Source organism: Eumetopias jubatus, unplaced genomic scaffold, assembly GCF_037043125.1.
Source record: "Eumetopias jubatus isolate StellerSeaLion01/CBP00866 unplaced genomic scaffold, mEumJub1_p1.0 scaffold_12, whole genome shotgun sequence".
Classification (NCBI taxonomy): Eukaryota; Metazoa; Chordata; class Mammalia; order Carnivora; family Otariidae; genus Eumetopias; species Eumetopias jubatus.
The window spans coordinates 11,919,659-11,936,706 of NW_028274818.1; positions in this window are offsets into that span (position 1 = coordinate 11,919,659).

Here is a 17,048-nt window from a genome sequence, read left to right on the forward strand (position 1 = left end):
TCCCACCCAAGCACTGAGCAGGTGCTTCAGGCTAGTGCAAGGATCTGCTCACCTGAGGTGCATGCCTCTACGGTAGAGCAGAGCCTGTGGCTACTAATCCCCTCTGAGCATACAACTGTTACCACTTGTTCTAACCCCATGGTCATTAAGCAATCTTACTAGGTCACTTTTCCAATGTTTATTCATTGCCTCTAAAATAAAACCCGAAGTCTACAGCAAGGCGTATGAGGTCATACACACAGAATCAAACCCTGCCTATCTGTCCATTTCTCCTTTTCTTTCCTGTCTACCCTTAGTAAACCACTTACAGAGATGGAAGCTGCATGAAGAAGGTTTGACGTGGCAGCTACAGAGTGGAGGGCCAAGGGAGTGCCAAAGACAGCAGCAGAAGTAAAACCAGAATCTAAGTCCAACCAAAATGTCCGTCCAAAAGGATGGGCAGAAAGACAGAAGCCAAACATGGAAACTGGAGTTACTCAGGCTGAAAATATCATAGGTAGGAGGGAGAAGCTGGAGAAATTCTAAGGCTCTGGAAATTCCGTGGTCCCAGGGACTCCTTTACATGGGGTATCTAAGGTTTGGGGATCATAATATGTCAAAATAGCTCATAGGGACATTGTGAGGCTCCAGTAAATTAAGTATGTGGATTGCCTATGGAATGGACAGGAAGGAAACTATTCATGGAAAGCAATTAATTCTTGGAAGTTCTTCCAAGAATCTTTACTCTTACATTATCCTCTCCCTGCCATGCACACCTTCTTCCCCACCTACTTGTCAAGTTCTTTACCCTTCCAGACCAGACTTAAAGTAATGTGGTCCTTGAAGCCTTGCTTGATTCTCTCTGCCAAATGAACTATTTCCTCCTCGGAGTTCACAAAGTACTTTGCACATAATCTTAGAGCCAAAACGACCATCTTTCCAAACTGGAAATTAGTGTATATATTGTGACCAGAAATATGGGCAACAGAGCATTTTAAACGGGCACCGTTTAGGAAATTTGGGTCATGAACTCACTGACTTTATAGCATTCCATTGTATAGTATCTTAGTTTTGTGTCTTTCTGCTTGACTCAGTGCTATGCTTTTGAAGAGCAGGAACTATATTTCATCTACTGTTGTAGCTGTTGCCACATTAGCAACATGTTCAACAGATGATAGCTACTTGGCTAACAAATATTTACAGAACAAATGATCCATCAGTTTTTTTTTTGAAGGCATAAACGCATATTATTCCATTTTCTAGTTTGTGCTTAATACTATACCTAATCTCCAAAAACTTTTCTTTTTAATCCAAAATAATCATTCTTTTAAAGTCTGTTTTATCATACAGGAGTTTTAAGCAGATTTTTTTTTCTTCATTCACGAAGGGTTTGGTGCTCTTCCATTAATATATTTTTTCCTTAACAGGAACCAAAGTATATGGACTCAGGGAAAAGAGTGTCAGCTTCTACACATCAGCGAAGTTCCCTTTCGAGAGGCAGAACTGGGGCAGGAGGAGGAACTAAGATGAATTGGCCAAATCACTTTAGAGGGGAGCTAAGGTCATAGATCTAGAAATGGATCTCAGTGTGAGCTGCAAGCACAAGCAGAGAAGGAGGAAAACAAACAGTAGGGATTGACAGCAGGATGAGGGGAGAAGCAGAATACTGTTAAATGAGAGGACCTGTCCGAGAGACATGGTTTAGAAATCAATGTCATGCCCCAATTTTGTATTGAAAGCCTCCTCTTTTGAGATGCTTACTGTTTGTCAAGGGGAGAGAAGCTCTGCAGGGCTGGACTATCATCTCAGTGAACCTGGAATCATCTTTGGGCTGATGCCCCTTTCCCCTGCCTTGCAGAACCTACAGGATGTACCAAGCAGCACATCAATAATTATTGCTCTGCTGTTTGCATACTTGGAGGACAGTTTTGGCTCCTTTCCTCTTGAGTGCTTCTTTAATGGTGTCAGGAGCCAAGTCCCAGGATACCACTGTATTAGTTAGAATACCAACTCAGTTGCTAGAAAAAGGGACAAAATAAAAATCTCCAAGAGAGATGACATCTGACCTTAGAACCATTTTTTCTACAGTCTATATTTTGCTCAAGATCATCTCATGAGAATGGTGATCCACAGAACACAATTAGAACAAAGGAGAATACCAGTGAAAATGGTCTTCCACAGAACCACTCTAGTTATTTAACCAGAGACCCCTTTCTACCCCCTCCCCTCCCCATTTTCTGAGGGCCAACACTTACTTCTGCTTCTCTCAGTATCTACTTCCAGAACTGTGTGCCTGATGCCAAGCTGTTCGGCCTCACAGACTCACAGCTCCACTTCGTTTTCTGACCAACTCCCCCTGGCTCGCCTCACCCATCTCACTCCCTTCTCTGCCACCTCCCATGAATTCTCAGAATTTCCTGGACCAAGAATAGCTTTTTATGTCCGTGTGTGAATTTGGTCACTGACTGTTGGCTCTCTTCCTCAGGCCATCGTTCCTGTTCACTTCTACCCACCATCATGAAGGTAAAACTCAGAAATATAGGCGTGGATGTTTAGTGTAAATGTATATATTTTAGACTAGGTCTAGACCTGAAAAATGACCAATCAATTTGGGGTGTGAAAGAGGGAGAAGACTGTGACACTTCTTGTTTTAATAAAAATATTGTTTGATGGACTCAAGTTTCCCCTTCTTTTTCTGTTATTGCACCATCATGAAATTAAGAAATATTAATCACTTCCTGAAACATAATGATAGGCATTGAAGGGAATAAAAAGATTTATAAAACAAGATCTCTAGACTCCAGGAGCTTGTGGTCTAGATGAGGAGGGAAAACAATTAAAAGACCATATCATGACTGGCTTTCCCACAACAAAAAAGCCAGTTCCATTTGATCATGCTAAAATGAAGCCCATGAAAAAACAATCCTTGCTCCAACCATAGAGTTTTCAATCAATATTTTAGGGCCCTACTTGTAAGTAGCAAAGATCACCATGCATTTGAAAATCTCCAACAAGAGAGAACCCAAAATAAACAAATAGATAGAAGAGACATGTATAAACTCTGAAGGAATAGAAGAAAATATCCAATACTATTTAAAAGCTAAAAGAATAGGGGTGCCTGGGTGGCTGAGTTGGTTAAGCATCTGACTCTTGATTTCACCATCAGGTCATGATCTGAGGGTCCTGGGATGAAGCCTCATGGTGGGCTCCCTGTTCAGTGAAGAGTCTGCTTGAGGATTTCTTGCCCTTTCCCTCTGCCCTTCCCCCTGCTCGCAGATTCTCTCTCTCTCTCAAATAAATCTTTAAAAATATAAAATAAAAGCTAAAAGAAGATATTACTTCCCTAAAACAAGAATACAATGTTAAGAAACAATCAGAAAATTACTAAAAGTTCTTTAAAAGCAAAACACAAGCCTAATTTTTAAAAAATCCAACGGAAGAGTTGTATGATATGAATCAGTCTCCCGTAAAGTACATGAGAAAAAAGATAAAAAATTGTAGCGAAAAGAAACCTAGCACCAGAAGTCACAGAGAGAAAATGGATAAAATGGAAGGGAGGAAATTATCAAAGAAAAAGCTTCAAGAAAAATTTCCTGAAATAGACCCCGCCAAGTACCTATAAAAATGAATAAAAAAAAGACAATAAAGATACATTATCACGAAATTTCCCAATACTAAGATTAGAATCTCCACAAAATTAAAAGATTGGTCACTTCCAAAGAACCAGGAATCAGGATGGCACGAAGTTTCTCAATGGTAACACTGGTAATTAAAAAAGACAGTGGGGGCATATATGGTTCATTGATTTTTTTTAAAGATTTTATTTATTTTTGCGAGAGAGAGAGAGAACAAGCAGGGGAAGCAGCAGAGACAGGGATTAGCAAGCTCCACGCTAAGCAGCGAGCCTGATGAGGGACTTGATCCCAGGACCCAGGGATCATGACCTGAGCTGAAGGCAGATGCTTAATGACTGGCACCCAGGGTGTCATTGATTTTTGACAAGGATTTTTTTTTTTAAGATTTATTTATTTGAGAGAGCGAGAATGAGAGAGAGAGAGAGTACATGAGAGGGGACAGGGTCAGAGGGAGAAGCAGGCCCCTCGCCGAGCAGAGAGCTGGATGCGGGACTCGATCCTGGGACTCCAGGATCATGACCTGAGCCGAAGGCAGTCGCTTAACCAACTAAGCCATCCAGGCGCCTGACAAGGATTTTTGACAAGACCATTCAATGGAGGAAATGGAAGTCTTTTCAACAAATGGTGCTGAGAAAACTGGGTATCTACATGCAAAAGAATGAAGACAGACTCTTACTTTACACCATATACAAAAGTAAATGCAAAATGAACCAAAGAACTAAATGTAAGAGCTAAAATTTAAAAATTTTTAGAGGGAAACACAGGGGATATTCTTTATAACAAAAGATTTGGCAATGATTTAATAAGCATAGAACCAAGATCACAGGCAACAACAATAAAAATAGATAAATTAGTCATTAGTGGAGCCTGGGTGGCTCAATCGGTTGAATGTCTGGCTCTTGGTTTCAGCTTAGGTCATGATCTCTGGGTCCTGGGATCAGCCCTGTGTCAGGCCCCCTGCTCAGTGGGGAGTCTGCTTGTCTCCCTCTCCCTCTGCTCCTCCCTCCTGCTCATACTTGCTCTCTACAATAAATAAATTTTTAAAAAAAATTAGACGTCATTAAAATTAAAAACTTTTATGCAAATAATACTATCAAGAGTGAGAAGACAACCAACAGAAGGGGAGAAAATATTTGCAAATTGTATATCTGATGAGAAATTAATATCTAGAATATATAAAGAACTCCAACAACTCAAGAACAACAAAAAACAACCTACCTAAAAAAAAAGGCAATGAGCTGGAATACACATTTCTCCAAAGAATATATGCAGCTGGCCAATAAGCACATGAAGAAATGTTCAATCTGACTTGTTATTGGGGAAATGTGTCTCAAAACCACAGTGAGATATATTTTATATTAGCATAAATAGTATGTTTATACTAATATATTAATAATGTATCAGCCATTAGTGGGTCTAAAATGGTATCTCATTCGGGTTTTGATATATGTATTTTTTTAAATGGAAAATAACAAATGTTTGTGAGGATATGGGAAACTAGAATCTTCATGCATTACTGGTGGGAATATAAAATGGTATAGCCACCGTGGAAAAGAGTTTGGTGTCCCTCAAAGAATTCAACATAAAATTAACATGAATTAACAATTTCACTTCTTGGTATATTCCCCAACGAATTAAAAACTGGCAGGGTGCCTGGGTGGGTCAGTCAGTTGGGCGACTGCCTTCAGCTCAGGTCATGAGACCAGGGTCCCGGCATGGAGCCCCGCATCGGGCTCCCTGCTCAGCAGGAAGTCTCCTTCTTCCTCTGCTTCTGGCCCTCCCCTCTGCTTGTGCTCTTGCTCTCTCTCATTCTCTCTCAAATAAATAATTAAAATTAAAAAAAAATCAAAAACTGGGACTCACACAGGTATTTGTACTCCAATGTTCATAGCAGCATTATTCATAGTAGCTAAAAGGTGGAGGCAACTCAAATGTCCATTGACAGATAAATGCATAAATATAGATACAATGGAATACTATTCAGCCTTAAAAAGGAATGAAATTGGGACACATGCTACTACATGGATGAATCGGGAAACATCATGCCAAATGATATAGCCAGACACAAAAGGACGAATATTGTATGATTCTACTTGTATAAAGTATCTAGAATAGACAAATTGAGAGAAACAGAAAAGGGAATAGTGGTCCCCAGGAGCTGAGGGGCAAGGGAAATGGGAAGTTATTGTATTACAGGTAGAGAGTTTCTGTTTGAAATGATGAAAAAGTGTTCTGGAAATAGATGGCGGGGATGTTTGCGCAGTAACGTGAATGTACTTATTGCCACTGAATTGTACACTTAAAATGGTTAAAATGGTAAAATCTCATGTTTTGTATATTTTACCACAATAAATTAAAAAAAAAGAAAATGGAAAAATGCCTTCAAATTTCTAAAAGCAAATGGCTGTCTAAATAATATCCTATCAAACCATGAGAGACGATGGACTCTGAAAAACAAACGGAGGGTTCTAGAGGGGAGGGGGGTGGGGGGATGGGTTAGCCTGGTGATGGGTATTAAAGAGGGCACGTTCTGCGTGGAGCACTGGGTGTTATGCACAAACAATGAATCATGGAACACTACATCAAAAACAAATGATGTAATGTATGGTGATTAACATAACAATAAAAATTAAAAAAAAATAATATCCTATCAGTCAAATCAAACTATCACTTAAAAATGAATATACAATAAAGACATTTTGAGTCAGACAAAGATTTAAAAAAATTTAGCTCCCACAAATCCTCTCTTGGGCAGCTTCAGGATGCTCCAGAAAGACAAGGGAGGATGCTGGGGAACAGAGAGCCTAAAAATAGAAACCATGGAATAGAAACTCCATCCTGGGAGAGCAGAAGGAAGGAAGTTGAAGATGAAGGGAATTTTCTGAAGAATACTAGAAAAGAAGGCAGATTGGAACAGGAGGCCAAAAGGCTCCAGGATAGAGTCTCCAGGAAAAACACATTATTTCTAGATTCTTTAATGTGTTTGACCATTTGTAAAACATTACCATAGGCCTATAAGAAATAAGAAAAATGATGATGTTTACTGAGCGAATGTAACTATTCTCTTAACCACTGATATACACCTCCTCCTCCAGACCTCAAGAAATAGGTGGGAAAATCAAGCCCGATATCTGGGAAATTAAGGAAATGAATCGAAAGATTTACTTAAATCTTTTTAAATCTAAATTTAAATCTAAAATTTAAAATCAGGAAGCCAAAACGCAAATGTAATTATATAATTATAGTATACAATGTGACTACCGGTAAAATCTCACGTAGTCATAATAACATGTAACTGATGTAACTGATTTAATAAAAAATGGTGATATCGCCTTTTTTAAAGGATGGGGAGTGGGGAAGGTGAAAGTGGAGGTGGTTTTGCGACAGGTCCTCATCCTCACCTGCCATAAAAGGAAATGAGTATATAGCCTCTAACACTGATCATCAAGGAATAGCAGTAAAACCCACTGCTTAGAAATATGGAAGTAAATACCAGAAGAGGCACATGAGAAAATCAAAGACTCTAGGGAGGGACGCAGCAAGGAAGGGTGCACAGGAGACTGCTGTTTCTCATTATAATTTCTTCCCACACACTGTACTTCGTAGTCTGTACTTTGATTCAAAGAGTAAAATTGTTTGGTTGTAAGTTTCACATGCCTGAGTATGAAGGGCGCAGGTGCGGTGTGATTCTGTGCCTCCAGAATGAGGGCAGCTCCTGTGGGAAGGGAGAGCAGGGGAGGTAATAGGCTAACTTTTCCTTGGAGAGCTCTATGGACTAAAGGATACATAATTCACAGAAGGCTGGACCCTCTGAAAAGAGTAACTTCTCTGAGAAACCTGTTGTGATTCCTCCCAAAACTCAGTAGGTCCCCCTGCTACAAGGCCATCCTAAGCACCTGCACATACCTTGTTATAGCCCTTGTCCCCTGTGTCATACTTTGTACATGTAGGTCTCCCCTATCAGAATGTAAGCCCCTTGGGGGCAGGAACCACATCTCATTCAGTGCTCTGGGTCCAGTGCTTAGCATCATGCCTAACATACAGGAAATGGCCAGTAATTATTTATTGAATGAATTAATGCTATTCAAACCCCTAAGAATTCCCTAGGATCATCTGGCCACCAAGAATCATAATTCCTCTATCAAGAGGTACCTAAATCTCTGAAACTATCATCCTGCATTCCAGTTCATGATGGCAGACTAGCCACACATATTTACTTCCCCAAAACTCACTGAAATAAAATCCTGGAAGTACAAAAAGGAATAAAGTCATAACAGGTAAAGCTATGAAGTGGTGGACAAAAGACAAATTTCAATTAATTCCTAGAAGTTGGAAAACAGATGACAGACAAAAAGGGAGAGAAACACCACTGAGAATATACTGTGAGAGGATTTCGGAGAGGTGAGGGCCCATCTTGCTGGTAGACCCCTGGGGAGCATGTGGTCACAGGGTCAGCCTGTCTCTAGAGGACAGAGAGAGAAGTAAAATTATAATCAAGGGCATAAATAGCCAGTATTTATAACTAGGCATAACACCACATCACAAAGAAAAGTTCAGCAGAAGTTTCTGGAGTGGGAATTGGCATCTGGGATGGCCGAGGGCGGGGGGGTGGGGGTGGGGGGGGCGGCGGGGAGCTGCAGCATGAAAGCTTAGTTCAATCCTATTTATCTTGAAAAGGCAAAGCTTCCAGTACTTACACCCTGCTCTACCCTACCCAGAACTCCAAACTACAATCCCTATAACATCATAGGAACCATGCACCCGCTAATCAGCCCTGGCCCTTCTTTCTTAAATAGAAAGGAATGAGGACATCAGTTTTATCTCGTGTATGATATGAGAAAGCAACATGGATGCAGATAGCCAAAATAAACACATACAAAAACAGACCCTGGAGATAGCACAGATAATTCACAGAACAGAAAAGAGCTAACAACAACTAAAATCTTCTACTTAATATAGTCAGAGAAATTTGAAAAGATATTATATAATACCTACAAAGTAATCGCACGATATGAAAAAGAGTGAATATAAAAATTTTTTGTCAATATAAGAACTGCAAATAAAATCAAGAAATCTCTCAGAACAAATAGCTAAAGGATGATCTAAAAGATCTGACTGGATGACAGACTAATAAGAATTTTAGGGGAAAATGGACAGAGAAAATGAAGGAAAGGACATCTTTAAAGGAGAAATAAGTGGAAAATTTCTAAAGTTAAAGACTTGATTCTTTAGAGGGAAAGGCCCATTGAATGCCAGCTCAGCTAAGGAGAACAAAAATCCTCCTACCTCAACCCATTGATATGAAATTTTAGGATACCAAAGACAAAAGAGAGATATTAAAGCTCTCAGAGAAAATAAAACAAGTCATTTAAAACACAATAAGAACTCCTTGGCCATCATGTTTCCCTAGCATCATTGGATGTTCAAATATTTATCTTCAAAATGATTTTTAAAGTAGAGTTATAAAGTGAGTGTGAGGGCAGAATAAAGTATTTTCAAAGATAAAAAGTTCATCACTTCTTAGGAAATTACTTGATGATATACACAGCAAATAGGAGGTACACCAAGAAGGAGAGGACACCCAGATGCTCCAACTCAGGAAAACGGAGAGGAGAATTCTCAGATGTCAGCTGTGAAGCTCGCCTAAGATGGACCAAAGACTTGGGGGTGGGAAGCAGGGAGGGGTAAGGTCCCTGGAAAAAGATGCTATAGAGTAGAGAAAATGAGTTAAATACCAAGACAAACTTGAAGAGATGATGAATTATGAGAAAAGGAACCAAAAATTAACAACTCCAGGAAAAACAGAAAGCTATCCAAAAAAGACAGATGAAATATTAAGCAAACAAAAATATCTTGAGATTTTAAGCAACTGGTACAATATAAAAAAGAATGCCCATTTGACCTTGAAGCTAGGGACAATTTATTTTAATTAGCCCACAGATCTTTCCACTGGGCTCCCTAAAAGAATGTAATCCCAGCCTTCAGCATAAAACAGAGCAATCAACATAATGTAAAGCATGTATTGATTTTTCACTTTCTTTTTTTCTTTTTTTTTTGATTAATTAATTTAAAAAATTTTAAAGCAAGGGCACAAGAGAAATGATTTTTAACTTTTGGAGTCAACTACGGACTCAGAACAAAAGACTTGGCTGTTGTGGAGGCAGTAAAAGTAAATATTGACAAACTTGACACAATGTAAATGTAGAAAGTTTTGACCAGCATGGGGAATGAAATGGGGAGAGAACAAAGTAACAGGAAACATAAAGCAAATAGCTTCATTCTATGAAATGGAGAATCAAACTGACATAAGAAATAGAAATTTTAGGTTACAGAGTCACATTTGAAAGTAACCAATAAAAGAATAAAAACAATAAAACAATCAACATTGATAGAAAGACAAGGGGAGAAAATAGAATAATGTTAGTGAGTTCAATATTCAACTCCATATTGAAGAGTCAATAGATATAATATGTAGATAAATCAAGAGAAAGGAGTATAAATACATCATTTAGATGTTTGGATGTATCATTTCTAAACATAGAAACAACTAAGAGCGCTTGCTTCTGGAAAGTAGGGTTGTGGGTGGAGAGACCATTACTTTTCACCAAAAGCTCTTTTGTGTATTTTTTTTTTTTATATATAAAAGAGTAGTTCTGGTCCAATAAAAGGCTTCTCTGAGGGCCTTGCCCCCTTCTCTAGGACATTTCTGGCTGCTGATGCTTCCCATGAACGGCCTAAGACCTTCAGCACTCCGCATTAACTCACCTGTCAGGCACAGTGGAGAACGGCTACCCTTTGCAAACGGCCCACAAAAGGGAAGGGTAGAGCAATCTCAAAGAAAACACTGACCACCCACCTCAAGAACCCAGCTGTCTTTCAGATCACCCCACAGCCTGGCTCTTCTTTGGATTCAGACTCTAACCCCATTCCTCTTGGTTTGAGGTCTTTCGCAATGGCTGTTTTCCCAAGCATGTGATCGTGATCCCTTTCCTGGAACCTGTCCCCTCAAAGTGCTTGGGTCCGTGATGGTGACCTCCTAGGACTTGACCCTGCCGCTCCACCCGCTTTGTCTTCACAAGACACACATCGGCGCACACACACCTTTCTCAGTACCATAGGTCCTTTCATTCGGCGGAGGATACAAGAAAATGCCCGACGATGTTTGGGTTCCTCTTTAAGGGTGTGTCACATGCTCTACGAGACACTTCTCCCCTTCTCCTCACTCGGTGACTGACCTGTGAGGTTACCTTAACGCTCTTCCGGTACCTCCTGCCTTTCCCACACTGTGCCCTCCGGGTGCCGCGTGCGTTCTCCTTCTCCTTGCTTTCTCCCTCCTGCGTCTTCAGATTTAGCCTGAGGCCGGCTTCCAACTTCCTTCCCCCAGGCGGATCCTCCGTCTGCTTCATTATCCTTCTCCTGCTTCCCTTTGGGCCTGGAGCCCCCGCTCTTTCTCCCGCCCGTTGTCCCATCGTTGGCCTTTCTCCCCCTTCCTGGGTCTTCGGCATAAACCCAACAAAAATACGTAAATAGCATTCAGGCAAAGAGAAGGGGTGTCAAAAGGCGAGACATGATTAATTGCCAGAGGTACTGTGCAGACGGTAATCGCCGGAGGAGTCCTGAGCAGACAATGTGAGCATGCTAATGAGCCTTTTCTTTTCCTGACCAGCAATTCCCTCACTTGTCTGTTGTCTCTTTGTTCATCACCCTGGTTTCCAAAATGTGGTCCCTGGCCCAGCATCATCAGCATCTCCTTGCTCGAAATTCAAATGCCAGGCTCTTGCCCCAGACCCGCTGAATGAGAAGCTCGGGGAGGAAAAGTCCGAAGTCTGGCTTTTAACAAGCTCTCCAGGTGATTCTAACAAATGCTTCAGTTGAAAACCACAGGCCCACACTTGAAAACTCCAATCCACACTCTCATGGCAAAAAGTGGTTCGAGTGCAAAGAAACAACAATTTTTATGAGCGAAAATAAGGCAATAAATTATTTAAGATCTCAAAGCTCAGGGATCTGTGCTTTCTATCTACCACAAGCTTCTCTTGCCACTCAAAACCGGACAACTTCCCAGAGACAGAAAGATGGTCATTCCTTGCTACTTTCTTTTTTTTTTTTATAAAGTTCTTTTTTTTAAGAACACAGCCACAATTATTCGATTATGTGTTTTCTTTTTTTAAAGATTTTATTTATTTATTCATGAGAGAGAGAGAGAGAGAGGCGGAGGGAGAAGCAGGCTCCCCGCAGAGCAGGAAGCCCAGTGCAGGACTCCATCCCCAGACCCTGAGATAGTGACCTGAGTTGAAGGCCGATGCTTAACCGACTAAGCCACCCAGGCAACCCCCCCCCCCCGCCGCCCCTTGCTACTTTCTACAGGGAATTCCTTTTCCCTAACTCTAAAACATTTGAAGACAAAAATCAAACCCCAGGTCAGATCTTTAAAGACAATAAACATACAAGTGGAGTCCGGATTCCACCTCCTCCGAGCAACTTCCCATTGTTTCAATCTTCAAGCAGGAGAGCCACATAACAAGCAGTTAGAGGCCGCCTGCCCACCAACCACTGTGCCGAGGGCCCTACAAAGATTCTCTCTGAATCCTAATAACAACTCTGACTCAAGGTCACTTAGCTCGGAAGCGGCAGACTGAGGACCAGCGGGTGACCCAAACTGATAAACTTGATGGTTTGTTCTCATCCATTAGTTACATGTTGTTTTAGAACTGTTCACTCCTTCTAGTATGCGGAGAACTTTGGTCTCTCTTCCAGTAGGTTTTAGGCAGATCAAAGACAAAGCACGCATCACTGTCCCGTTTGGGTTCTAACCACCCCCACAGTCCCTGGGCTTTCCAGTAAATGTTTGAAGGTGTACATGGAGGAGGAGGGAAACTTTTCCCTCTAACACCCTCTCTCACTATTCCATGGAATCGGAGACAGGTCATTAGGGATCATTTGTGCTTCCAGAGGTGGTTGGTGAGTAGCAAGAATCAGGTGGAGGTAGGGCCTTCTAGGGTTATTCCACCCTATTACAGAATTAGGTTCAGTGTCCCCCCCGCCCCACTATGCGCATAATACTGTAATGTTCTCTGTGCACTTGTATTACGGGCTCCCAAGAGAAGAAGGGCAGCTGCATTTCTTTCCCCTCTCCCCAGCTCTCTCTTAAGCCCCGATTCCTTGATCCTGTCTCCTACCCCTGTCTCTCTGCATCTATCCTTCCAGTTAAGCATATAACTGCTTAGGGAATGTGGAGGGAAACCTTTGGATGCACACTGGATTTGGTGACTGGGTTAGGGAATTGTCATTGTCAGGGCTACCCAGAGAAACAGAACCAATAGAATGTGTGTAAAGACATAAAACGAGATTTATCATAAGGAAATGACTCACAAGACGATGAAAGCTAGCAAATCCTAAATTTGCAGTGTGGGCTGGCAGGCTGGAGACCCGGGAGAGCTGATGGTCTCGTTCCAGTCTGAAGCTGGTCTGCTTTTGAACCAGGAAGATCTGATAATGGGATGAAGTTTGAAGGTTGTCTTCTGAAGAATTCTTTCTTGCTTGGAGGAGGCTGGCTCTTTTGCACTAGTCAGGCCTTGGACTGACTGGATGACACCCACCCATATTATAGAAGGCAATCTGATTTGCTCAAATTCCACCAATTTAAATGTTAATATCATCCAAAACACCCTCACAAAAACACCCAAAATAATGCCTGACCAAACATCTGGGCACTCCGTGGCCCAGCTACATTGATGCATAAAATTAACCGTCACAGGAACATCCAAGATTAGGCTGAATAAGAAAGCGAGTCTACAAGGAGGATCCATAGCTGGCTTATCATGAAGGCTGTGTCGGCCTTATTCACTAATTTTTCTTCATTGTCTAGGAGAATCCATAGGACATAACAAGTGAGAAATAAGTACTCGTTGAATGAATGAAATAAACAATAGTCCAAAATGAAGGAAAGCTTCCTGACGTCTAACAGAGAGAAACTTGAGAAGTATTTTTAATGCTGTTCCCTGCCTCTAATCAGACCTTGACTAAGGAACACTCCTTCTCTGGACCTGAAATTTACTGATCTCTCCATAAGCTCTAGCGAGACCTGGAGAAATGAGGTGAAAGTCCAAGTGATTGGTTTAGGTTGCTCTTTGTAGATTGGAGGCAAGAAACTTTCCTCCCTTCTTTTCCTTTGTAACTGACCAATCAGGTGCCATGATCTACAACTGGGCTTCATTAGGTAGTTCAGAGAAGATAATTAATCACATTACACCACACACAGCAGTGACCTATTTCTCCTGCTGGAGCGCTCTGTCAGCTTCAGAGGGGTTTTGATAAGTTAATAGATTGACCAGTTCCTTCTTCTGGGTCCAGTTACAAGATCTGATGACCAGCCATCCTCCAAGCCAGGGAAAACCAAGTCCTAGAGTATAATTATCCCCATGAGACTGATGAGAGACTGAGACTCAGAGAGATTACGGTGGTTCTAGAATGTGCAGCTAGTAAGCGGCAGAATGGTGACAAATTATTTGAGAACACCAAAATTATTTTTATGTGGTACCAAGAGTGAATATGAATCAAACTCTGCTATTTCCTCTCACATTCGAACACTGTTTGTACAGTGTAGATGTTACTGCGTCCTAGATCCTTCAGAAGGAGAAGAACAAAATCCTGGCCTGAATCCTGGCTCTGCACTTTGCCTGGTTCTTAGAGATTTCTATCAGGATTGTTCTCATCATTTCCAACTGCTTGTATTTGGTCTCTAAGATGTTGGTGGTTCCTGGGTCTATGTGAACAGCTGTGGATACCCTGGTCCACCTTTCCAACTCATTAAGACACGCTAGTATTGTTACTCCAAGTACCTGGGGCTGCTCCTCAGGAGTTCCCTCCTGAATTCAGCTTTGCTCCTAATTTAAAGGCTACATTTGTCCTATGCAGGTGGCAGATAGTACTCTCTAGAAAAATTGAAAATTCTCTTAATGGGAAATAGCATTTTTATTAGTGGAGAGCACCGCTGTCCCGTCTTTTGCTCTCATACGTAAAGGCTCTTATGTGCCAATTTGCCTGGGAAAGTCTTGTTTTATGCCTGGTTCCTCAGTGTAATTATTGATAGCTTCCCTTTTCACTCTTGGAAGTGTCTCTCATTGGGCAATAAATTGGATGGCATCCTACTCATCTGACCTCTCTTTACAGGAATTCAGCTCGTATGTCTTAGAGTAACTGTTGGCATTTGGTGCTTCTTCACATTGGTTAGGCAACATTGCCCAGGGACCTTGTTAAAAATAGATTCAAAGTCCCTCTACTCCCTTCCCCCCCAAGAAACTACAGAAGAAGCATTTTTGGAGTAGAGATGAAGAATCTGTGTTCTGAGAAAGTTTCCTAGTGATTCTGATCATGTTCTTCTACAGATCTAAGTTTGGAGCTTATTCCTCAATTGTATTTCTGCTCTAGCTCTTGGTAGTTGTATGACCCTGGGCAGATTACCTAATTGCTCTTTTTCTAACAGCGAGGGTAGGCAAACAGCTATAAAAGGCACCCTGCGAATCTCAGGGGCTTCACACAATATAGGTTTATTTCTCATTTATGTCTTAGTCCAGTACAGGTTGGAAGGGAAGGGGGTTCTACCTCCCACAGATATTCAGGTCCAGACTACTTCCCTCAGGCTCCATTGTCCCCTCAGAGTTCTCTGCAGGATCCTCTAAGCCATGCTGGCGAATGAGGGAAAGGAGGGGTTATGGAGGATTGTACAGAAGGTGTCTATGGGCCAAGACTGGAATGGTGTACATGACATCCATCCATAGTCTACTGGACAAACTCGGTGATATGGTTGCCCCAGCCATAAGGGAGGATTAAAAAAAATCATGTGATGGAAATGTAATGCCCAGGAGAAAAGGGTTTGGATGAACAATTAATTCAGTCTCTGCCACAGACTCCCATACTCTCTCACATAGGCAATCCATAGGGGACAACCCAAAGCCTGAGGCTCCCCTCCAGTCTCTGCACCCAGCTTAAGGCTAAGATCTCCAAGGGATGCACATTCCTCAGTATTAAGTCCAGGTGCAGCCTCTTCTAGCCTACAGATCTGGGACTTAAGATTAAAAAGTAAACTTTTTTTTTACTCCCCAATACACATAGTAGGTTAGGGGAAGGACATCCTCAATAGGAAATCCTGTTTAGAAAAAAGTAGAAGGAAGACATGTAGCATTCGCCCAAAGCTAGACGGGCACTAAGAAGTCTCCCTTCCCTGAGTTAGGAGAAGTACTTTCATTAGACCCTAATTTTGCCTTCTGGAAAAACTCCTTTGTTCCTCATTCTCTGTGGCCCCTGACTCTGCCCTCTGTGGGATTTTTGGTTTTTTTGTTCCAGTCTATAATCTGTCCATGTCTGAAGGGAATACTAGGGTGGATGTTTTCCTTGGAGGTTTGATAGGAGTCCACTTCCTACTGAAGCAAGTTTGGAAGCCCAGTGGTTGTTTTACATCTTGGAAAGTCTGGCCTCATGACTTCTCTGGCAATATAGCTCTTTCAAACACTTTATCGGCTTCTGGTATACTTGCCACCGGCCAGTTCCACGCACCAATAGCCATGCCCAACATTTTGCCTCGATATAATCCTCAAACCTGATTTTCTTCTTTCCTTCTTTGCCTCCATCATTCTCCCTCCCTTCTTCCCTCTCTCTCTCTCTCTCTCCTATGGAGGCTACCTTGACATCATCTGAGACAATAAGCAGGAAGGACCCACCTAACCTGATTTTTATAAAAGGGCTGAGTCACTTTGTTCAGTTGAAGAGTGTTACTAGACCTTTGTCACTCACAACTTTTTAATAATCATACCTTCTGGGATCTAGTTTTTCTCAAATCTAATGCCCCAAATTCCTGGACTTCTACCCACTTTTATTGCAGCTAAGAAACTGGCCAGTTGATTCCTGAGTTTTTTTGGGGGGGGGGGATTGTTTGTTTGTTTATTTTGTCATACCTTGTCAAAGATAGCCAATAATAGCCACATTTTCACTAACACTTTGGTATTTGCCAACGATTTGCCCTGGAGCTACAGTTTTAGTACACATGTAAACTGCCTTCCAAATTAAGGGAAGTGACAGTTTTATCAAATGAGTGATCACTGAATATCACGGGTTGCCATCTTTCTTGTCTTTGACATCAGTTTCCTTGCTACCCATTACTTAACTGCTAAGCCAATGTCAGATATTTGGGGGTTTTTCTTGGCAGAACCCCCACTTCGAGGCACCAGTGTAAGTACGCTAATCTAACAAAACAACCAGAATAAATATTTATTTTCTGTGTATGTACCAGGGTGTCCTCTGCTCCATACACTCATTCAGAAACCCAGGCTCTTTCTATATAGTGATTCCAACAATTCCTTAGTGCCTTGGAGTTATCGGCTGGATCCTTTGCATTCATTTAGCAGGTAAAGAGAGACAAGTTGGAGGATTGGGTGA